This window comes from Dasypus novemcinctus, chromosome 5, assembly GCF_030445035.2.
Source record: "Dasypus novemcinctus isolate mDasNov1 chromosome 5, mDasNov1.1.hap2, whole genome shotgun sequence".
Lineage (NCBI taxonomy): Eukaryota > Metazoa > Chordata > Mammalia > Cingulata > Dasypodidae > Dasypus > Dasypus novemcinctus.
The window spans coordinates 84,632,100-84,651,890 of record NC_080677.1 but is presented as its reverse complement, the minus strand read 5'-3'; the positions used below and the strand labels follow the sequence as shown (position 1 = coordinate 84,651,890).

Below are 19,791 nucleotides of genomic sequence, written 5' to 3'. Positions count from 1 at the left end.
GGATTATGTTTGTAAACTGGTCTTTTCCTCTGGGCATATGAGAGTATATCGGATCCAGTAGGGCATGTCAGTATGGCATTGAGTACCCACCCCCTGGGGGTGGGCACTTGCAGATAAAAGGCACAGCAAAGGACAGAGTTGAGGGTTTTTGATGTTGAAGTTTTGATGTTGGAGTTTGATACGGAAGCTGGAGCCACAGGGAGAGAGACAGAGCCATTTGCCTGATAGTCTACAGCTGACACTGTAGAGAAAACAGAGGAGACTAACCCAGAGAAACTGAGGAAACCTGAACCATCGCAGACATCAGCAGACATCTTGCTCCAACACGTGAAAATAGACTTGGGTGAGGGAAGTAACTTATGCTTCATGGCCTGGTATCTGTAAACTCCTACTCCAAATAAATACCCTTTATAAAAACCAACCAATTTCTGTTGTTTTGCATCAGCACCACTTTGGCTAATACAGAATCAAAAGGAAAATATGTCACCATGTACATTGCCATTTGACAGAAAAGTAAAGAAACCCAAAAATTGCTGCCAACCAAAAGATACCAACCCTGGAAGGCAGCAAGTCCTCTCTCCTCTAAAATTGTTAGCCAATAAATTCCTGTAGTTAATACAACCCATTGTATGGTATTTATTTTAACAACCCAGGAAAATAAAACAGTATATTTTAAGTCATGAATAAATATTTAATTTTATCAAATACTTTTTCCAGACCTATTTAGCAAATTATATGATATTTGCCCTTTATTGTGGCTATGTGAAGAATTTAATTGGCTGATTGTTACATGATAATCCAAACTTACATTCCTGGAATAAAACCAATTTGATCATTAAATATCCTTTTTATATACTATTGAATTTGGCAGACTTTAATTTTGCTTATAATTTTTTTCTATGTTTATAAATGAAATTGGTTTCCAATTTATCTCTCTTTTAATATCAGTGTTTAGTTTAGGTTCAAAGATGATCCTTAACTCCTTGTTTATATCATGCTAATATCTCTTTTTTAACCATTTGGTGGAAATCACTGGTGAGAACTACTAGGACCATAGATTTTTTGTTGTTGAAAAAGATGTAATCATATATCTAATATCTTTAAAAGCTATAAAATTAAATAGATTTTCTATTGCTTTTGGCCATGACAGGCTTTTAAGTAATGTTTTCTTACCTAGTCTCTCTTTCTCTCTTCTTTTTTTATGATTCCATTCACATATCTGTTATACTATCAAATTATTTTCGTTATGTTTACCATTCTCTCTTCTATACAGTCTACTGTTTTCTATCTCTGGGCTTTCTTCTGGCTATGTTATTTCAACTCTTCTTCCACATTAAGAATCCTCTCTTCTATTGTATCTAATATGCAATTACAACAATGTATTTAGGACTTTACTTGTTTTAATTTTCAGCTCTATATTTTTAGTTTTTTAAAATATAATTTCATATATATTTTTGGCATGTATGTCCTGCTAAAGTTCTTGAATTTATTTACAATAGTGATTTTAAAGTTAGTGTCTGGTAACTCCATTAAATGGATTCCCTGTAGATCTGCTATATAGTCTGTTGTTTCTCCCTGTCCTCCTCCTATTTATTGATTTTTATTTATTTTAATTATTTAACTTTATTTTCATCTACTCATATAATTTTTTAAAATGTAAAGAAATAATATGAAGGTTAGGATGATATTATCTTTTCACAAAGATTTATGCTTGCTACTGGCAGGTTGACAGGAGCATGAGCAATTCACATCACCTTGATCTAATTTTGGGATTGATCAGATTCAAGCTGAGCAATCTTTAAATGCTAGTCATTTCCACCTTTTCCTTATTCATAGTGTTTGGGTGTGTACCAATGTCTCTCCTTATGCTCCCTGTTATGGACTGAATCATGTTCAGATGCCAACCCCTTGTCATGTGGGAGTGAGCCTAATTATAAATAGGACCTTTGATGATGTTATTAAAGCATATCCAAACTGATGAGAATGGACCTTAATCCAGTACAGCTAAGTCCTTATAAGCTAAGGAAGTGGGACACAGGAAAAAGTATGGGGAACAGCAAGAAGCTGAAAGTCAGTGTAACCTGTTAGAGAAAGGAGAAGACCATGTGCATTGCCACATATGGAAAAGCCAAAGAAACCCTAAGACTGCAGGCCAGCCAGAAGATACCAACTCTGGGAGGAAGCATTACTTCTAGCCCCTGAAATCATGAGCCAACAAATTCCTGTTGTTAAACCACATTATATGTTATTTTATTTGTTTTAGCAGCCAGGAAACTGAAACATTCTCAGAACATCAATTTTTATCTCCTCACCTTGTGAGGTTATCAAAACCCTTCTAAGATGATGGGTCATTGAGTTTTAGCTTCAGAAATCAGCAGCCTCTATATAAGGTTCAGCACTCTGGACTTCCTACTTAGTTCTGAAGTTCCTTCAAGCTGAGTTCTGATACTTTTTTTTTCCTGGTACATTTTATTCTAAATTTGAAAATTGGTCTTATTTCCTAGTTTACCACAGTCAAGTCTATAACATTTTTATAAAAATTAGTAAAACTAATAGAGGTAAGACTTATCTTCCCTTAAAAAAATATTTTCTCAATGTTTTTCTATGCCTCAAAATTAACCTTAAGAAGCAGATAAATGGTGTAATTTTCTACAGCCATGTTTTCCAAATTGCATTTTACAATACACTATTTGTGGGAGAGAAGCTGTTCTTATCAGAGTTCTTGTAAACAACCTTCATCTAGAGGATTTGCCAGATTCACTGACTGTATCTGTTCCTTCTGGAAGATATTTTTGCTGATAAACACAGTATGCTGATTACTAGTAGTTAGTAGGTTCTTTTTTGTAATCATTTTTCTCTTTTCACTATTTTTTTTAAGTACATAGACCACACAAAATGTTACATTAAAAAATATAACGAGTTCCCACATGCCCCACTCCCCCCCACATCAACTTCTTTTATTAGTGTCATACATTCATTGGCTTTGATGAATAAATTTGGAGCGCTGCTATGCAGTATGGATTATAGTTTACATACACATTCCATTCAGTGGGTTATAGCAGGATATATAATGTCCTGCATCTGTCCCTGCAATATCATTTGGGACAACTGCAAGTCCTGAAAATACCCCCATATTACACCTCTTTTCCCTTTCCCTGCCTTCAGCAACTCGCATGATCACTGTCTCCACATCAATGATATAATTTATTTCATTGCTAAAGTCACAATAATTCTATAGTAGAATACCAGTAAGTCCACTCTAACCCATATTTTATTCCTCCATCCTGAGCACTCTGGGATGGTGATGCCTACTGCACCTCTAAATTGAGAGGGGGCTTAGATCCCACATGGCTGATGAATGGGATTCTCCTGCTTGCAGTTGTAGACTCTCTCGATTCCTTGGTGTGGTCATTGACCACCCTCACCATCTTGTTGGCTGACTTGGATAAGTCCAGTGAAGTGGAGAATAGGTGTTGCAACTCTGCTGAGTCTCAGGCCCAGCTGGCACATGGACAGTCCAGAGATTCAAGTCTCCTGGGCATATACCAACCCCAACATAAACCACAGGTTCAGTAAAAGGGAGAGGGAAGGGACGTGTAGAGAAGTCACATCTGAATCCAACTCCACCACACTCAGGAGCACAAATTCCAAAGTAGGGCCCACTGGTAAGATACTGAACTCCAGAGCCATTGGCCATGACCATAGGATCTGGATGTCTTCTTAGCCCTCAGGAGCACCACCACCTGGGTTTGTATCTACTTTGGCTGTCTCTGAGATCCTGCTGAGATGTGCGTAAGCACGATCCCTCTGATGAATTCCTGACACATTTTGAAGTCTCTTAGCCATATAAACTCATTTGTCTTTACCATTTCCCCCTTTTATTCAAGGTCTTTTGCTAGTTGCAAGACCAGCTGGTGCTTAATAGTAATTCCTCAGCACCAGAGAAGCTATCCCTGGGAGTCATGTCCCATGCTGGGGGGAGGGTAATGCATTTATATGCTGAGTTTGACTTCGAGAGTGGCCACACTTGAGCAACATGGAGGTTTTCAGGTAACTCTTAGGCACCCTGCAGTTCTAGGCCAAGTTGAAATTTCAAGCACACAGGCTCATAAGCATAGTCATCAGTATCAAGGACCCATCATTGGGCCCTCCTTCTTCACTGGTTTTTGCCTTTGCATTTGGGTGATTGTTGCTGTTCCATTGGGGGATGCGACAGAGCTCCCTAGAATGGGAACTCAGCACTCCCTTAAATTGCCATGGAAAACTCTATCCACTATGTCAATACCCAACCAACATCCAAATATAACTATATCCCCTATATGCATGCCCAAGAGAACTCCCTCCCACCCATGCATCCTCCATCAATGACACCCCACACCATTTCTCAACCCCTGCCATAGTTTAATCTCTCAGTGATCCAAAACTTCTTCAAGAATGGAACCTAATATATTGCCAAATTCAATTCATAGGGAAATGAAATAGTAATGATAGGTTTAATATGTAATAATTTAGAAAAACTAAAATAAAGTGAAAAGTAACCTGGGGTATTTAAAAATTGAAAAATATCACAAAAATATTTTTTGACGTTTTGCATTTCATCACTTTAATAGGTATTGTCCTGTATGTACAGTGGCAAGGCAATCTTTTCCATTTCTTTCTCAGTGCCTTACATTGTTTTTTAAAATACATCTTCAAAAAAGTTTTAGGTCATGGTAAAGTCACATATAACATATAGAGGAATCCCTTATACCCAACATTCTCTCCTTTTTCCCTTTCTCCAGCAATGATCTTTTTACATGTGGATATTACATTTGCCACAGCTGATGTACAAATAGTGAAACATAGCTACTAAACATGGTTACATTATGGTTTACATTATGGTTTACATTTTAGACTATATATTTTTATAAATTTAACATGGCCTGTACCTATCATTGTATGATCATGCAGAACACTTCCATTGCCCCCAGTTACCCCCTCTTCCATCTATTCTATTCCTCTCTTCCTCTCCTCTTGGGGCCCACAGTGACACCCAAGCTTCACTGCTTGAAGGACAAGATTCATAGATACCTGCAACAATGCTGAGGGCTTGACACACTAGTCTGTCCTCCCCCATTGGGAGTCACCCATGTTCTTGAGAGACACCCTCCCTTCTATTTAGATTATCAGGCCTCTCCAGGATGGGGCTACAACAGTTTTCCACTCATTGTATGGGTCTCCACTCACTGTATTATAGTTTCAGTGAGGTACCTGACAATCTCCCATATTCATCTGCTTCCCTCTAATGCTCCCCCTAATTCCATGGACCATCTGACCCATCCTCCCATCCCTAGGCCCCCTCAAGCCTGAGAGCCCAACCCAATAGTATCCCCATAACCCTAACTTATCCCTTCACTGCCCAACTACTTACTTCCATGTTATCATAGATTTTGCCCATGTGGGCATTGGCTCACAACCTTCCTCTCCCCTCATATTTCCTATAAGCCTATCTTCCAGTCTCCAGCTCTCTGAGACAGCTTGTTTTGCTTAATTCATATCAAGGAGGTTATGTCGTATTTGTCCTTCAATGTCTGGCTTGCTTCACTCAACATAAGGTCCTCAAGATTCATTCATGTTATCCCACATGTTGGTTCTGTATTCCCATCTTACAGTTGAGTAGTATTCCATTGTATGTATATACCACATTTTGTTTATCCATTCATCTGTTGACGGGTATTTGGGTTGATTCCAATTTTTGGCAATAGTGAATAATGCCATATATCAGTTCATGTCCTTGTCTTCAGTTCTTCTGGGTATGTACCCAACAGTGGAATTGCTGGGTCATTTGGCAAATCTACAGCTAGTTTTTTGAGGAACTGCCAAACTGTCCTCCACAATGGCTGAATCCTTCTACATTCCAACCAGCAGTGGATGAGGGTTCCCATTCCTTACATCCTCTCCAACACTTGTAGTCTTGTTTTATAATAGCCACCAGTCTAATGGGTGTAAAATGGTATCTCATTGTAGTTTTTTTATTTGCATTTCCCTAATAGCTAGTGACATTGAGCATCTTTGCATGTGCTTTTCAGCCACTTGTATTTCTTCTGTGGGAAAAGCATCTGTTCAAATCCCTTGCCCATTTTTAAATGGGGTGTTTGTCTTTTTATTTTCAAGATATAGGATTTCTTCATATATGCTGGATATTAGGTTCCTATCAGATATATGGTTACCAAATATTTTCTTCCATTGGGTAGGCTGTCTTTTCACTTTCTTTATAAACTCCTTTGAGGTGAAAAAGGTTTTAATTTTGAGGAGATCTCATTTATCTATTTTTTCTTTCACTGTTCATGCTTTGGATGTGAAGTTCATGAAGCCATTTCCTATTACAAGGTCCTGTAGATGCTTCCCTACATTGTCTTCCAAGGTCTTTATTGTCTTGACTCTTGTATTTAGATCTTTGATTCATTTGAGTTGATTTTTGTATATGATGTGAGATGGTTCTCCAGCTCTCCCAGCACCATTTGTTGAAGAGGCCATTCTCTCCTAGTTGAGTGGGCATGGTGGCCTTGTTGAATATCAGATGACTGTATATATGAGGATCAATATCAGAACTCTCACTTTGGTTCCATTGGTCAATAACTTTATCCTTGTGACAATACCATACCGTTTTGACCACTATAGCTTTGTAATATGTTTTAAAGCCAGGTAGTGTGATTCCTCTGACTTCATTTTTCCTTTTCAATATGTCTTTGGCTATTCAAAGCCTCTTTCCCTTCCAAATAAATTCCATAATTAGTTTTCCCAGCTCATTAAAATATCTTGTGTTGATTTTTATTGGGATTGCCTTAAATCTGTAGCTCAGTTTGGGTAAGATAGACATCTTAAAGATATTTAGTCTTCCTATCCATGAACAGGAAATAGTCTTCCATTTATTTAAGTTTTTCTTGATTTCCTTTAACTGTGTTGTGTGATTTTCTGTATATAAGTCTTTTACATCTTTAGTGAAATTTATTCCTAGGTATTAGATATTTTTATTTACTATTGTAAATGGTATCTTTTTTCTCACTTTCCTCCTCAGATTGCTCATTATTGGTGTACAGAAGTGCTACTGATTTTTGTGCATTGATCTTATAACCTGTGACCTTAATGAACTCATTTATAAGTACTAGAAGCATAGTTGTAGATTTCTCAGGGTTTCCTATGGATCATGTTGTCTGCAAATAGTGAAATTTTGACTTCTTCCTTTCCAATTTGGATGCCTTTTATATCTGTTTCTTTCCTCAGTGCTCAAGCAAGTACTTCTAACACAATGTTAAATAGAAAGGCATTCTTGTCTTGCTCCTAATCCTAGAGGGAAAGATTTTAGCATTTTACCATTGTATAAAATGTAGCTGTGGGTTTTTCATATATACCCTTTATCATATTCAGATATCCATTCCTATCTTTTGCATGGTTTTTATGAGACAAGAGTGCTGTATTTTGTCAGATGCTTTTTCTGCATCTATAGATATGATCATGTGATTTTTTTCTTCCTATCTGTTTATGTGGTGTATTACATTGATTGATTTTCTTATGTTGAAACATCCTTCCATACCAGGGATGAAACTCATTTGGTCAAGGTGTATAATTCATTTGACGTGTTTTTGAATACGATTAGCAAGTACTTTGTTGAGGATTTTAGCATCTAGGTTCATTAGAGAGATTGTCTCTAATTTTCCTTTCTTGTGGTGTCTTTGTTTGGCTTTGCTATTAGGGTAATGTTGGCATCACAGAATGAGTAAGGCAATGTTCCTTCTATTTCAAATTTTTGGTAGAGTTTAAGCAAGATTGGTGTTATTTCTTTCTGGAATGTTTGGTAGAATTCCCCTGTGAAGCCATGAGGCCCTGGGTTCTTCTTAGTTGGGAGGCTCTTAATGACTGATTCTATCTCTGTACTTGTGATTGGTTTGTTGAGATCATCAATTTCTTCTTTCACCAATGTAGCCTGCTTGTGTGTTTCTAGGAGTTTGCCCATTTCCTCTAAATTGTCCTTCTTGTTGTCATATAGGTTTCCAAAGTATCCTCTTATGATACTCTTTATTTCTGAGGGGTCAGTGGTGATATCCCCTTTATCATTTCTTATTTTGTGTATTTTCATTTTCTATTTTTCTTTTTTAGTCTAGCTAAGGGTTTGTCAATTTTATTGATCTTTTCAAAGAACCAGCTCTTTGTTTGATTATTTTTTCTGGGGCTTCCTTATTTTCTATTTCTTTTAGTTCTGCTCTGATCTTTATTATTTCTTTCTTTCTTCTTCCTTTGGAGTCAGTTTGTTGTTTGTTTTGTTTTGTTTTACTAATTTCCTCCAAGTGTGCAGTTAGGTCTTTGATTTTTGACTCTTCCTTCCTTTTGACATATGAATTTATGGCTATGGATTTCCCTCTCAGTATAGCTTTTGCTGTATCCCATAGGCTTTGATATGTCATGTTGTCAGTTTCATTAGTTTCAAGGTAGTTACTGATTTCTTTTGAGATTTCCTCCTTGACCCACTATTGTCTAAGATTGTATTGCTTAACTTCCATGTCTTTGTGCCTAATCTGGTTCTCTGTCCCTTGCAGATTTCCAGCTTCATTTCATGGTGGTCAGAGAAATTCTTTTGTATGATTTAATCTTTCTGAATTCATTGAACTTTCTCTGTGGCCTAGCATGTAGTTTATCTTCCAGAATTATTCATGTGTGCTTGAGAAGAATGTATATCCTGCTGTATTTGGGTGTAGTGTTTTGTATTTAAGTATTAGGTCCAGATCCTCTAATATATTATTCAAAGTTTTTGTTTCTTCTTTGATTCTCTGTCAATATGTTCTAAGTTTAATGGTGATAATGGTGTATTAAAGTCCCTCACTATAATTGTAGAGGCATCTGTTCCTCCATTTTTTTCCCCAGTGTTTGCCTCATGTATTTTGAGGTGCCCTGGTTAGTTGCATAAATGATTTGGATTCTTTTTTCTTTTTGAAAGATTATTCCTTTTACTAATATATAGTGTCCATCTTTGTCTCTCACTACAGTTTTGCATTTAAAGTCTCTTTTGTCTGATATTAATATAGCTACTCCTGCTCTTTTATGGTTATTATTTGCTTGTAAGATTGTTTTCCAGTCATTCACTTTCAACCCCTTGAATCCCTGGGTCTAAGGTGGCTTCTTGTAGACAGCATATAGATAGGTCATATTTCCTTATCCATTCTTTCAATCTGTGTCTCTTGACTGGTGAGTTTAACACATTAAACTTCAGTGTTATTGCTCTCAAGGAATTACTAACTTTAGCCATATTTTCTTTGGATTTATATATGTCATATGTTGTTTTTATTTCTTTTTGTCTTTTTAGTTTTTCTTACACTCTCCTACAATTCTGTTTCTCCTGTTTTTTTCTTTCAACCTGCAGAACTCCCTTAAGTATTTCTTGAAGGACAGGTTTCTTATTGGCATACTCTCTTAATTTCTGTTTATCTGTGAATATTTTGAACTCTCCATCATTTTTTAATGCCAGCTTTGGTGGATAGAGTATTCTTGGGTGGAAATTTTTTTTCTTTCAGTACTATGACTATGTCATGCCACTGCCTTCTTGCCTCCATGGTTTCAGATGAGAAATCAGTACTTAATCTTATTGAACTTCCCTTGTATGTGATAGTTCTATTTTGTCTTTCTGCCTTCAGTATCTTCTCTGTCTTGAGCATTGGATAACTTGACAAGTATATGTCTTGGAATATGCCTGTTGGGATTTATACTGTTTGGGGTGTGCTGTGCTTTCTGGACATATACATCCATCTCTCTCAATAGGTTTGGGAAGTTTTCAGCCATTATTTCCTCCAACATTAATTCTGTCCCATTTCCCTTCTCTTCTCCTTCTGGGATGCCTATAAAGCATATGTTTGTGTGTTTTGTGTTGTCATTCAGATCCCTAAGTCCCTGCTGGACTTTTTCTATCTTTTTATCTATCAATTCTACTATCTGCTTGATTTCAGATGTACTGTCTTTCAAATCACTAATTCTTTCCTCTGCCTGTTCACATCTGCTGTTATTTGCTGAGAGTGTATTTTTGACTTCTTGGATTGTGCCAATCATCACCATCATATCCGTATTTTTTGTGTATGTTCACAATTTCTTCAGTATGCTCTCCAATGTTTTCTTAATATCCTTAATCTCTTCCTTTACATCAATAAGTTAGTTCATCATATTTATTTGGGCAGCTTTGATTAGTTATTCGATGTTCTCTTCCCCTTCTTGGTTTTTAGTTTGTTCATTGGACTGGGCTATGTCTTCCTGGTTATGGGTATTGTTTGTAATTTTTTGTTGCTCTCTGTTCATTTTTTATCTTGATGAGTTTGTTCAGTGGATTAGCTTCTCCCTCTAGTTTTGGGTTTTATTTATTTGCTGCTTTTTTGTGTGTGTTAAGTTTTCTCTTTGACACTTTGCTTTTTTCTATTTCTTGTTGTTGTTTAAGTTCCCTTGAAGGAAAAAGATTAGGGCCAGGGAAAACAAAAGAGGTAAGAAAAGAAAAAGTATAACAGTAATAGTTAGCAGAATAATAGTAATAGTTAGCAGAAGAACCATATAAGACCTAGGAGAATGAATATTAAGCTCATGTAAGTAGTGTAGTTATAGGAAGAATAAAAGTGGTGTACCTACAGTAAATAGGAAACTGAAGATGGAGAAGAATATAGTATGTATTAAAAGGCCAATGTGATGAAGAGAGAAGGAAAGAACAAAGAAAAGACAAAAACAAAGTTAATATAAGAAAACAGAATAGAAGTGTTAGAAATAGAAAGCCAGAAAAATTGAGGACTAAACAAAGGAGATGGAATGTAAGAGCAAGAACAGAAAGTGGAAGATAGAAAGAGGTAGGAAGGAAAAGAGATAGCATTGGTAGTCAAAATCAGTACACACAGAAAAGAAGAAATCAAGGAAGAGGAAACACAGCAAACAAGAAACAAGCCGGCAGCACTTAATTAAAAAGGGGGAGGGAAGTGGACTTGGCCCAGTGGTTGGGGCGACCGTCTGCCACATGGGAGGTCCTCCGTTCAAGCCCCGGGCCTCCGAGACCCGTGTGGAGTTGGCCCATGCGCAGTGCTGATGTGCCCAAGGAGTGTGCCCCATAAGGAGAGCCGCCCAGCATGAAAGAAAGTGTGGCCTGCCTAAGAATGGCACCGCCCACATGGAGAGATGACACAACAAGATGACACAATAAGATGATGCAACCAAGAAACACTGATTCCCATGCGGCTGTCAACAACAGAAGCAGACAAAGAAGACACAGCAGGTAGACGCAGAGATCGGACAATGGGGTGGGGGGGCGGAGAGAAATAAATCTTCAAAAAAAAGGGGGGGGAGGAGGGGTGGATAAAGAGGAAGGAAAGACAAGAAAACAAAAACACAGGCAAACCCACAAGCAAGGAGTCAACCAAGCACTAAGGAAAAACAGACTTACCTCTTAAGCCCTTATGGTGTTTGTCAGGCTGTCGGTGTTTATCAATCAATTACCCTTCCATGCTCTCACTGCAGATTTTGAAGTGGGTTTTAGTGAGTAAACTAAGTTAAATTATATAACAAATGTAACCTTTTTTTTTTTAAGGAAAAATCAGAGACCCAAGGGAAGCTAATACAAGGATAAAGTCTATGTTTTCCCTGTCCTAAAGTATCAGCTAGATATTTAATATCCCAGTGGGCCACTTCTCTAAGAGGAGCCAAGAATCAAACTAGAGACCTTGTATATTCAAGGCTGAAACTCCTCCACTGAGCTAAACTTTCTTGTTGGGTTGATTAGTTCTTCAGAAAGAGTTCCTTTCCCTGGGGTTAGATTGACTCTGCAATTGAATAAAATACTGATTGGGAATCTGTCCTTCCCCCCTCCTTTTTTTTTTCTAACTGCTTTCTCTCCCAGGACAGCAGGAAGCAATAGCCAGTGTGACAGTTCCCTTTTGAAATTCAAATGAGACCCTGGTGACTTAACTCACCACAGAAAAAAATGACTCTCAGTCTCTGTGAGAGGCAACCCCCACACCTTGCCAGGAACCCTAAAATGCTCTTGAAAGTTTATTAAGCACTCCTACCGTCCCCCTCCCTTAGGTGAGTAGCACAGACTAGTTAATTGCCTGACTCCACCTTCTCCCAGACCAATTGTTCCTATCCCAGGGAGGTCAGTTAAATCAGGCTGCCTCAGCAGGTTCGCCTCTCCTCTCTTCCTGGTTTCTCCTCAAGCCAGCTGGTATGCTCCTCGAAGCTCAAAAAAGGGGGTCCAGACAATTGAACCTGCAATTGGGGACCCCTCTTCACCCTTCACCAGAACCCTCCCACTCTTGGAGTTTGTCTCCTCCAGCTGGGTGACCCACAAGGACTAGGAACCACCATGGCTTCCTGTCCTGAGGGAGGGGCTCAGCCCAGCTCCAGCCTCAAGTGCCAGAAACTCATGGTTTTACCTTGAGCAATCACTCTTTTTGTTCCCCTTTCTCTAGGTTGATGCCCTGAAACCTCCTGCTTTGTACGTTCCCAAAACTGCTCACTCAGGCAGGATTTTACCCCCACTCAGCCGTTTTTTTCATATGAGAGTTGATGTGGGTGCACTTAATCTGATGTCATCTTTCTCCTCCCTTAGTAGGGTCTTTTTAATGTGCCACTGCATTTCTGCCACACCAGTCAAGTTAAATAGTTTATTTATACCGTAAACTGCTGAAGTCTGAGGCACATAGAAGTTACACTTTATTCAACAATTTTTTTGTTGACAGCAGCATCTTTAAGCATTTTTTTTTACACCTGGATTCACTGTTGCCTCAAAAATACTGAGAAAGGCAAATGCTTGTTATGCCTCAGCCTTAAGAAATAATGTTGATGTAATTATTCCATTTATATTTACAGGTAAACTGAAGGTTTGAAAAACCACACGTACTTACACATACAATCACATATACATTTCTTCCCTGCTACTACCTCACGTTATCTGTTTTTAAATGTTGATGTTATTTTTGTGTTCCTGGCCTTCCAAATAGCATATTTTGGAACATATTTTTTATTTATATGTATTTTATTATCCTATGTACATCCACATCATCCTTAACTAATGTATTTTTTCAAAACAACTATTCATAGTGGCATTTAGAAAGACAATTTGAAAAACTTGATACATAAATTATATAAATATGTAACACCTCTAAAATGTGTGCTTCTAAATTTTCCTTCAGATTGCATTGCTAAAACAATGTTTAAAAATAAATTGTTTAGAACAGTGGAATCCCACCTTCCTGAAAATTCAGAGCTTACATGATAGATAAAAAGCTTTCTGACTTACCCATTTAATCATTTAAGTTCTACTCTTGAGAATCCCACTATGTAATTTTATGTAGTATAAAGTTAACATTTATAGTAAAATTCACTAGGGCTATATTAAAGGTCAGTCAACCTTCAAAATCAGATACCTTATTTCCATCATGTATTATGTAGATGATGGTCTTATTTCCCCATATACAATGTGTGCCACATTTTCATTAACCATAAAAATACATTAAAAAACCATAATTATGGCAGTAATGACATGTTTTAAATAGCGCTAAAAGTTTAAAAGTACAAAACCTCTCAGAAGACTTATATAATATGCAAAATAAATTATTATGCCACTCATTTGGTGAATTTTAAGTAAGCTTCCTTAGCTACTTGTGCTATCAGTTTATTTCACTCAGCTGAATAGTCTAATAATATTTTCATTAAATATTTATATGAACAATCAAACACTGCAAATGAAGAGCATATCCCTTGACATTCAAGATGGTTTCCAAGCTGATATCAGCAGTATGTTAAGCTCATAGGGCTCATTTGCAGTGGCTGAGAATGATGTTTGCCATTAGCTTTGAGTATCTTATGCCTGACCTTAGAATAAAGGCTATTCATCATGTCCTCTAATTTCTTTATTTTTTCATTGCAGAAATACTGACAATAGAAAATTAAGTGCATTTAAAAGTTAGGGTCATGTTATGCTAATTCAGCCAAGGAAATTGATTATCACAGCTAAATTTTTAGGACAATTGAAAATATACTCTTTGATCTTATATGTTTAATATCACCCTGTGCATATGACTTCATTTATATTTCCATTAAATAAAGGTTAGTCTTATATCTGACTTCAGCTTTATATGTGATTTTTCAAATAATGAATACATGAAAGCATGGTGACTGCAATTTAATTAAAATATTTAATTTGAAATCCTACAGTCTAGTCACATGATAGAGCTATGCATTTCTGGTCTTGAAATATTTGACTCGCCTTCACAAATACCTTTTTTGAGCTCACTAGAAGTTTATATCAAAATGATCCTGTGTATTATTTTGATTACGGATTTAAAATTCAGATTCACTTCACAAGTTCAAGTGACCACAAAAGTTCTTTGGTGGCTATTTTAAGTACTCAATGAGCTATAACTAAGAATTACTTGGAGAAATTAATAATTATTAACTTTATAATATAATTCTAAGAAATTTGGTGGAGTATAAATTTATATCCACAAACTTAGATGTACAAAAATGGTAATGCTACTTTATTTTATTTAAATAAAATTAAATCTTGACTTCTTTCCATCCCTTGGAGTTAATGGTAATTGTAGCCTTAATTATCATTGTGGCTGAGTCATAACAGCTCAGGAATATGTAAAGGCCTCTCCAAACTTCAGGCTTCAGAAGTCCCTGTCAGTAAGAACATTGTCCAAATCTGCAGAGTCCTTGGAGTACGGTTGCTCTGCTGCTGCTATGATATATTTGAGCATAGAAAATGTCTTTATTCCCCAGCTGCTAAAACAAATGCCATACAATGGGTTGGCTTAAACAACTAGAACCAGTTTGCTCACAGTTTTGAGGCTAGGAGAAGTCCAAAAGTAATGCATCAATAAAAATAAAATAAAAATTTTTAAAAAGCAACGTGTCAGCAAAGTGATGCATTGTCCTCGAAGGCTGTGGCATTTTGGAGCTGATTGCTGGTGATCCTTGAGTCCTTGGCTTTTCTGTCACATAGCAATGCACATGGAGGTGTTCTCTACTTTCTCTTCTGGGTTCTATTGACTTCCATTTTCTTGCTTCCCATGGCTTTCTGTAGCCTTCTTTATAAGATTTCTAGTAATAAGATTAAGACCCATCCTGATTCAGTTGGCCACATCTTAACTAAAAATAATGCCTCTGAAAGGTCCTATTTCACACCCACAGGAATGGGATTAATATTAACAAGTTTTGTCTGGGAAACATAACTCTACTGCATTGACTTTTATGAGGACAGAAACCCTAGTGTCTACCATCAGAGTTGTTAGTCACAGTAAGTAGCCAATATCTTCTAACCTCTCCAGGGTATTGCAAAGACCTGACTCATTCTCACTTGTCTTGGAAATCACATATCTTAGACTAGTCTCACTTGTTGGAAAATCTCTTCTCTGTTATTTTTCCAGTTGCCTATCCATTATCATTAGCTAATCATTTGCATACCTTTTTTGGGAACATAATGTAATGTTCTCAATAATTTATCCTTTTATAATAACTTGGGTGGCCATGTATTTTGTCATTCAAATCACATCACTTTTTGGGAGGAGCTATAAAAAATCATAACAAGGCAATAGGTATAGATGATTGTCTTAAGTCAGCCTCCGCAAAAGTAGACCCTTATTTGTATGATAGTGATTTTTAGGAAGTGTTTTCCAGGAAAAGTTGGTAGGTTGGTGGGGTAGTAGAACTGGAATGGGAAAGAAACCAGTACTGCATTCAATGACATTCCATAGGAATAGAGAAATGCCAGATAAAATACAGGGCAGCCAGTTAAGTTTGATTTTCAGATAAGTTACAAATTATTTTCTAGTATATTGTGTGGGACATACTTATAGTAAAAATGATTCCTTCCTGGGTATCCTATATTTTTATTTGCTAAATTTCTGGAAACAATGTGGTTCACACTTAAAAGAAACAAAGGAAAAGGAAGCTAGAATATTTAAACCTCTATACTCATAACTGGTTGAGGATAAATCTGGGTCTCATAAATTCACAGACACTTCAAGTTCTCTGTATGCTCTGGCAAAGTAGGTCCTAGTAGTCTGAAGATAGTTATATCACAAAGAGACACAGGTGTTAGCTTTTGGGACTGAAGCCACAATAAGAGAGGATGTGCACAAAGATGGCAAATGGATCTGAGGGGGTATGGGCAGAACATTGACAGTATCTACTCCATTGGTACTGCCCCAAGCAAGCTGAGATGTGTGGTTGTCCTAATGATATCTAGCAATCTGTTCCTTATAAGAGCTTGGGAGAGCTTCTGAGACAAAGAGGAAGAAAAGCTTTTTGGGGAGAGTTGGAATGTGATTTCTTTTTTTTTTTTTTCTGAAACACTGGAAAATAGTATTTGCCCAACAACAACGATTTTCAGCAAATTAACTTGCTATAAAAATTAACTGGTGCCTTAACTCTCCATGTCCTACATGTAGAAATGGATTTATTCCCTGTAGACTACTTAACAAATTAAAAGGTCATGAAATTAAGCTGCTTCCTTTATTTCAGGACAAAATCTCTCCATAAATGGAACTAATATGCACATTAATTACACACCACCAGAGATTAATTGGAACTTCATGTGGTACAGAAGGCATTGGCACCCCTAATTAAGAGAAAAAAAAACTGAAAGTATGAGACATAACATGGAATAAGCTTCAATTTCCTTTTAGGTTGTTCACGTAATTCTACATCCTGAACTTAATATGTTAACAAACTAGATAATTAGGATGCAAAGTAAGTTTGGAATTTCCGTTTAATCTTAAAGACTTTTTATAGCTAAAGTATTCTAAAGGTTAACCACAGTTCTCCTTGGGGTGAGTTAGGAAGTAGCATAATGAACGTTAGCCTCCAGGGAGGACTAAAGAAGGGCTGCTTCTTTAATACGTAATGTAATGTATAATTCTTCAAAATAGAAGCATCACTGTTCTATTCACTATAATTTGTGTTATCAATTTTATCACTGAATTAGTTTGTTGGATGTGTTAAAGAAAATATATAGTCTTATATAATGGTGCAAGAAATGGTTAAATGATAAGCTTGGTGGGTTGACATCTAAGAGACATTGCTTAATAGCACTACATAGTCCATGACAATGAACCTTACATTTAGGAAGTGTAACTTTAAGTCCAGGATCCTGCCTGGCATGTGTACTTCCTGACATGCCACAGTCTATAAATCTTCCTCTTTTCGCAGCTATGGGACCAAACTCATGTCAGTCTTTGTAGGGAATTGAATGCTCTAGTGCAGAGAGAATAGGGGACAAGTCATTCGTTAAGCAGAAAAAAAATGTACCCTCCTGACTTACCTGATTACACCCAGGTTCCTTAGCTTAGCCTGCAAGATCCACCTTGCCTACTAATACTACAACATATTCTAATTTTTTGCTGTCTTTCTTCTTGGTTTTTGCTAAAACTGCTCCATCTCACTGGAATGTACTCACTACACTTCTTCCCCCCAAACCACACCCCGATTTCACTTGGCTAATAGGTACTTAGCCTTTAATACTCTATTCAGAGAACACGTTCCAGGAAGCCTTTCTTGTTCTTTCCCAGACTTTTTAGGTATGTTTGACATATTCTCTACTATGAAGCCTTGCGCAAAAATCCATCTATACAACTCTAAATAGACTAATATACTTTACCTATTTTTGTATTTCATGTCCTGGAGAGGAAATATTTTAGAGTACAAGTTGAGACCTAAATTTCTTTGCATTCTCTAAATTTGAGTATTCAGGACATGTAAGAGTGTTTTAATAATTCTTCGCTAGATAAATGAATGAATGAAAAAGGCTTTAGCTGAAAAATTAAAATTGAGAATCAATAATCATGACATGACAAGAGGATAAGAAAACGTCAAACCTTCAGGTTAAAGAACTATTTCACTCTAAACTGATTCTTAAATAAGGCTGTAATCCAGAAAATAATTCACATATAGAGTAATGAAAGGACATAATAAAGGCATAGTGAAATGAACACATAAAATTAATTGTAGAGCATTTTATAGTTCTGCCATTAACAAAGAGAACATTATAAATTCTATTTTAAATCATTAGTTTTTATTATATATGAATGTATACATAAAAATTCAGGTATATGATTATAATTTCAGTATGTAAATTAAATAAATTGTTCATGTATATATGTACACATCATCTTGTGCCTTAGGAGTTAAAGACAATAAGGATTAGAGCTCTACAAAATCAATTAATAATAACATTTAGAATGTCACACCAAAGCCAAACACTCTTATTTTTCATTTTTAATTCTCAGGGGGAAAAATGTGTTCTGCCTAATCAGTAAAAATAGAGAGATTGCTTCAGACCAATAGCTTAGAACTGGTTTCTGGTAATCAAAAACTATAGCTATAATCAAACCATTAGACCATTATCCTCTGTTACTATTTAATTAGAATATGGTAATTGTCATTTGCACATAAATTAAATTCTTTGACACACATTAGATGATACTCTAACATTTAAATCATGCTTTTCATCATCAACATAATTTATAAATATGAATGAACTAATCTACCAAAATGGCTATATGGAAATTTTATCTCCTTGAAAGTGATTATGTCTGAAATTCCTATTTAGTGTCATTGTACTTAATTTTGCAACCATTATACTTCACAACTACACTAATACATCACTTTCTCTCCAATTACCATTTAATCTGATACTAAACTGGATAAGCATTATATACTTAAATAGCAATTTGATGAGTGATTTGGACCAGTGGGCAATTTTATCCTTTTGTTTCCAAATGTTACTGGATGACTCTGATTTCTGGCCTTCTAATTCTTGGCTTATGTCACATAAAAGAATTAAAGGACATGGCATAGAACAGGCAAGGGAGCAAAGAGTTTAATTAAGAAACAAGAAAATAGGAAAAGTACACGGTCCTTGCCAAGGCATGGACCGGAGTATACTGCAGGGTGAGTTCGCTTCGTGAAACCCCAGGTTAGGGCTTTGTAAAGTCTGTTTGTTGTTCTGACTGCTTGTCCCACCTGTCATTTCTCAGGGTGCCAATGGTGAGGCCCTTTGAGGATATCCAGGGCTTTCCCTTGACATGGAATGGGATTCTCATTCCAAATGAGATTCTCATTCCAGTGTCTGGCAGGACCCCTCCAGAGGTTTCTGGGCGGGGTCTCATGGCCATGTGGTCTGCTGGCCATGTTATCTACCAGTTTTTCATCTGTGACCAAGTCTTCCCTTTCCCTATACTAACCTGTCTCACCAATGATACAGTTCTATTCCTTCGGGGATAAAAGGTGACTCTTTAGTAGGAAAAAGGTTCACCACTAACAATATGATAATGGGAACTGTGCTATGCATTCTTTTTCTGGTTGTAATAAATAAGAGAAACATTCAGGTAATATAAGTAATGGGGATGTATTATGAAGATATACTGGGAATTAGAAAAGCTAAAGAAGCATGTTTTGGGTATTACATTCAGAAGTCCCCAAAGAAATGATATAAATATCTCATTTGTGCTCTTGGTGTGTTTATACCAAGACATAGTCTACTAGCTCTTTGCTCAACTGGTTTCTAGACCAAATGTTCCAGAACAATCAAATACTAGAAAGAATGGCAGACTTACATGGTCAAGGTATGGAGATCTCTGTATAAAGAAGTACCTTTAGACTCTTTCCTCAGTGGAGGTCTGAATAACCATCAAGCCCTTAGTAAATTTCCAAAGGGAACAACATAACTAGAAGACATCTTAAGTTTATCAGAAGGAAAGCAATGTTACTATAAGTCACTGTGAGACTTCAGTT

At 36.6% G+C, this 19,791-nt stretch overlaps 1 long non-coding RNA gene across 1 annotated transcript in view; it reads right to left on the bottom strand.

The window, feature by feature from the left end:
• Positions 1–4,565: 4,565 nt before the first annotated feature.
• LOC131278520 (uncharacterized) overlaps positions 4,566–19,791 on the bottom strand; it is a 28,602-nt gene continuing 13,376 nt past the window's right edge. The window contains exon 3 of the long non-coding RNA XR_009185858.2: positions 4,566–11,505. This is a non-coding gene — a long non-coding RNA (uncharacterized lncRNA). The remainder of the gene's footprint in view (positions 11,506–19,791) is intronic.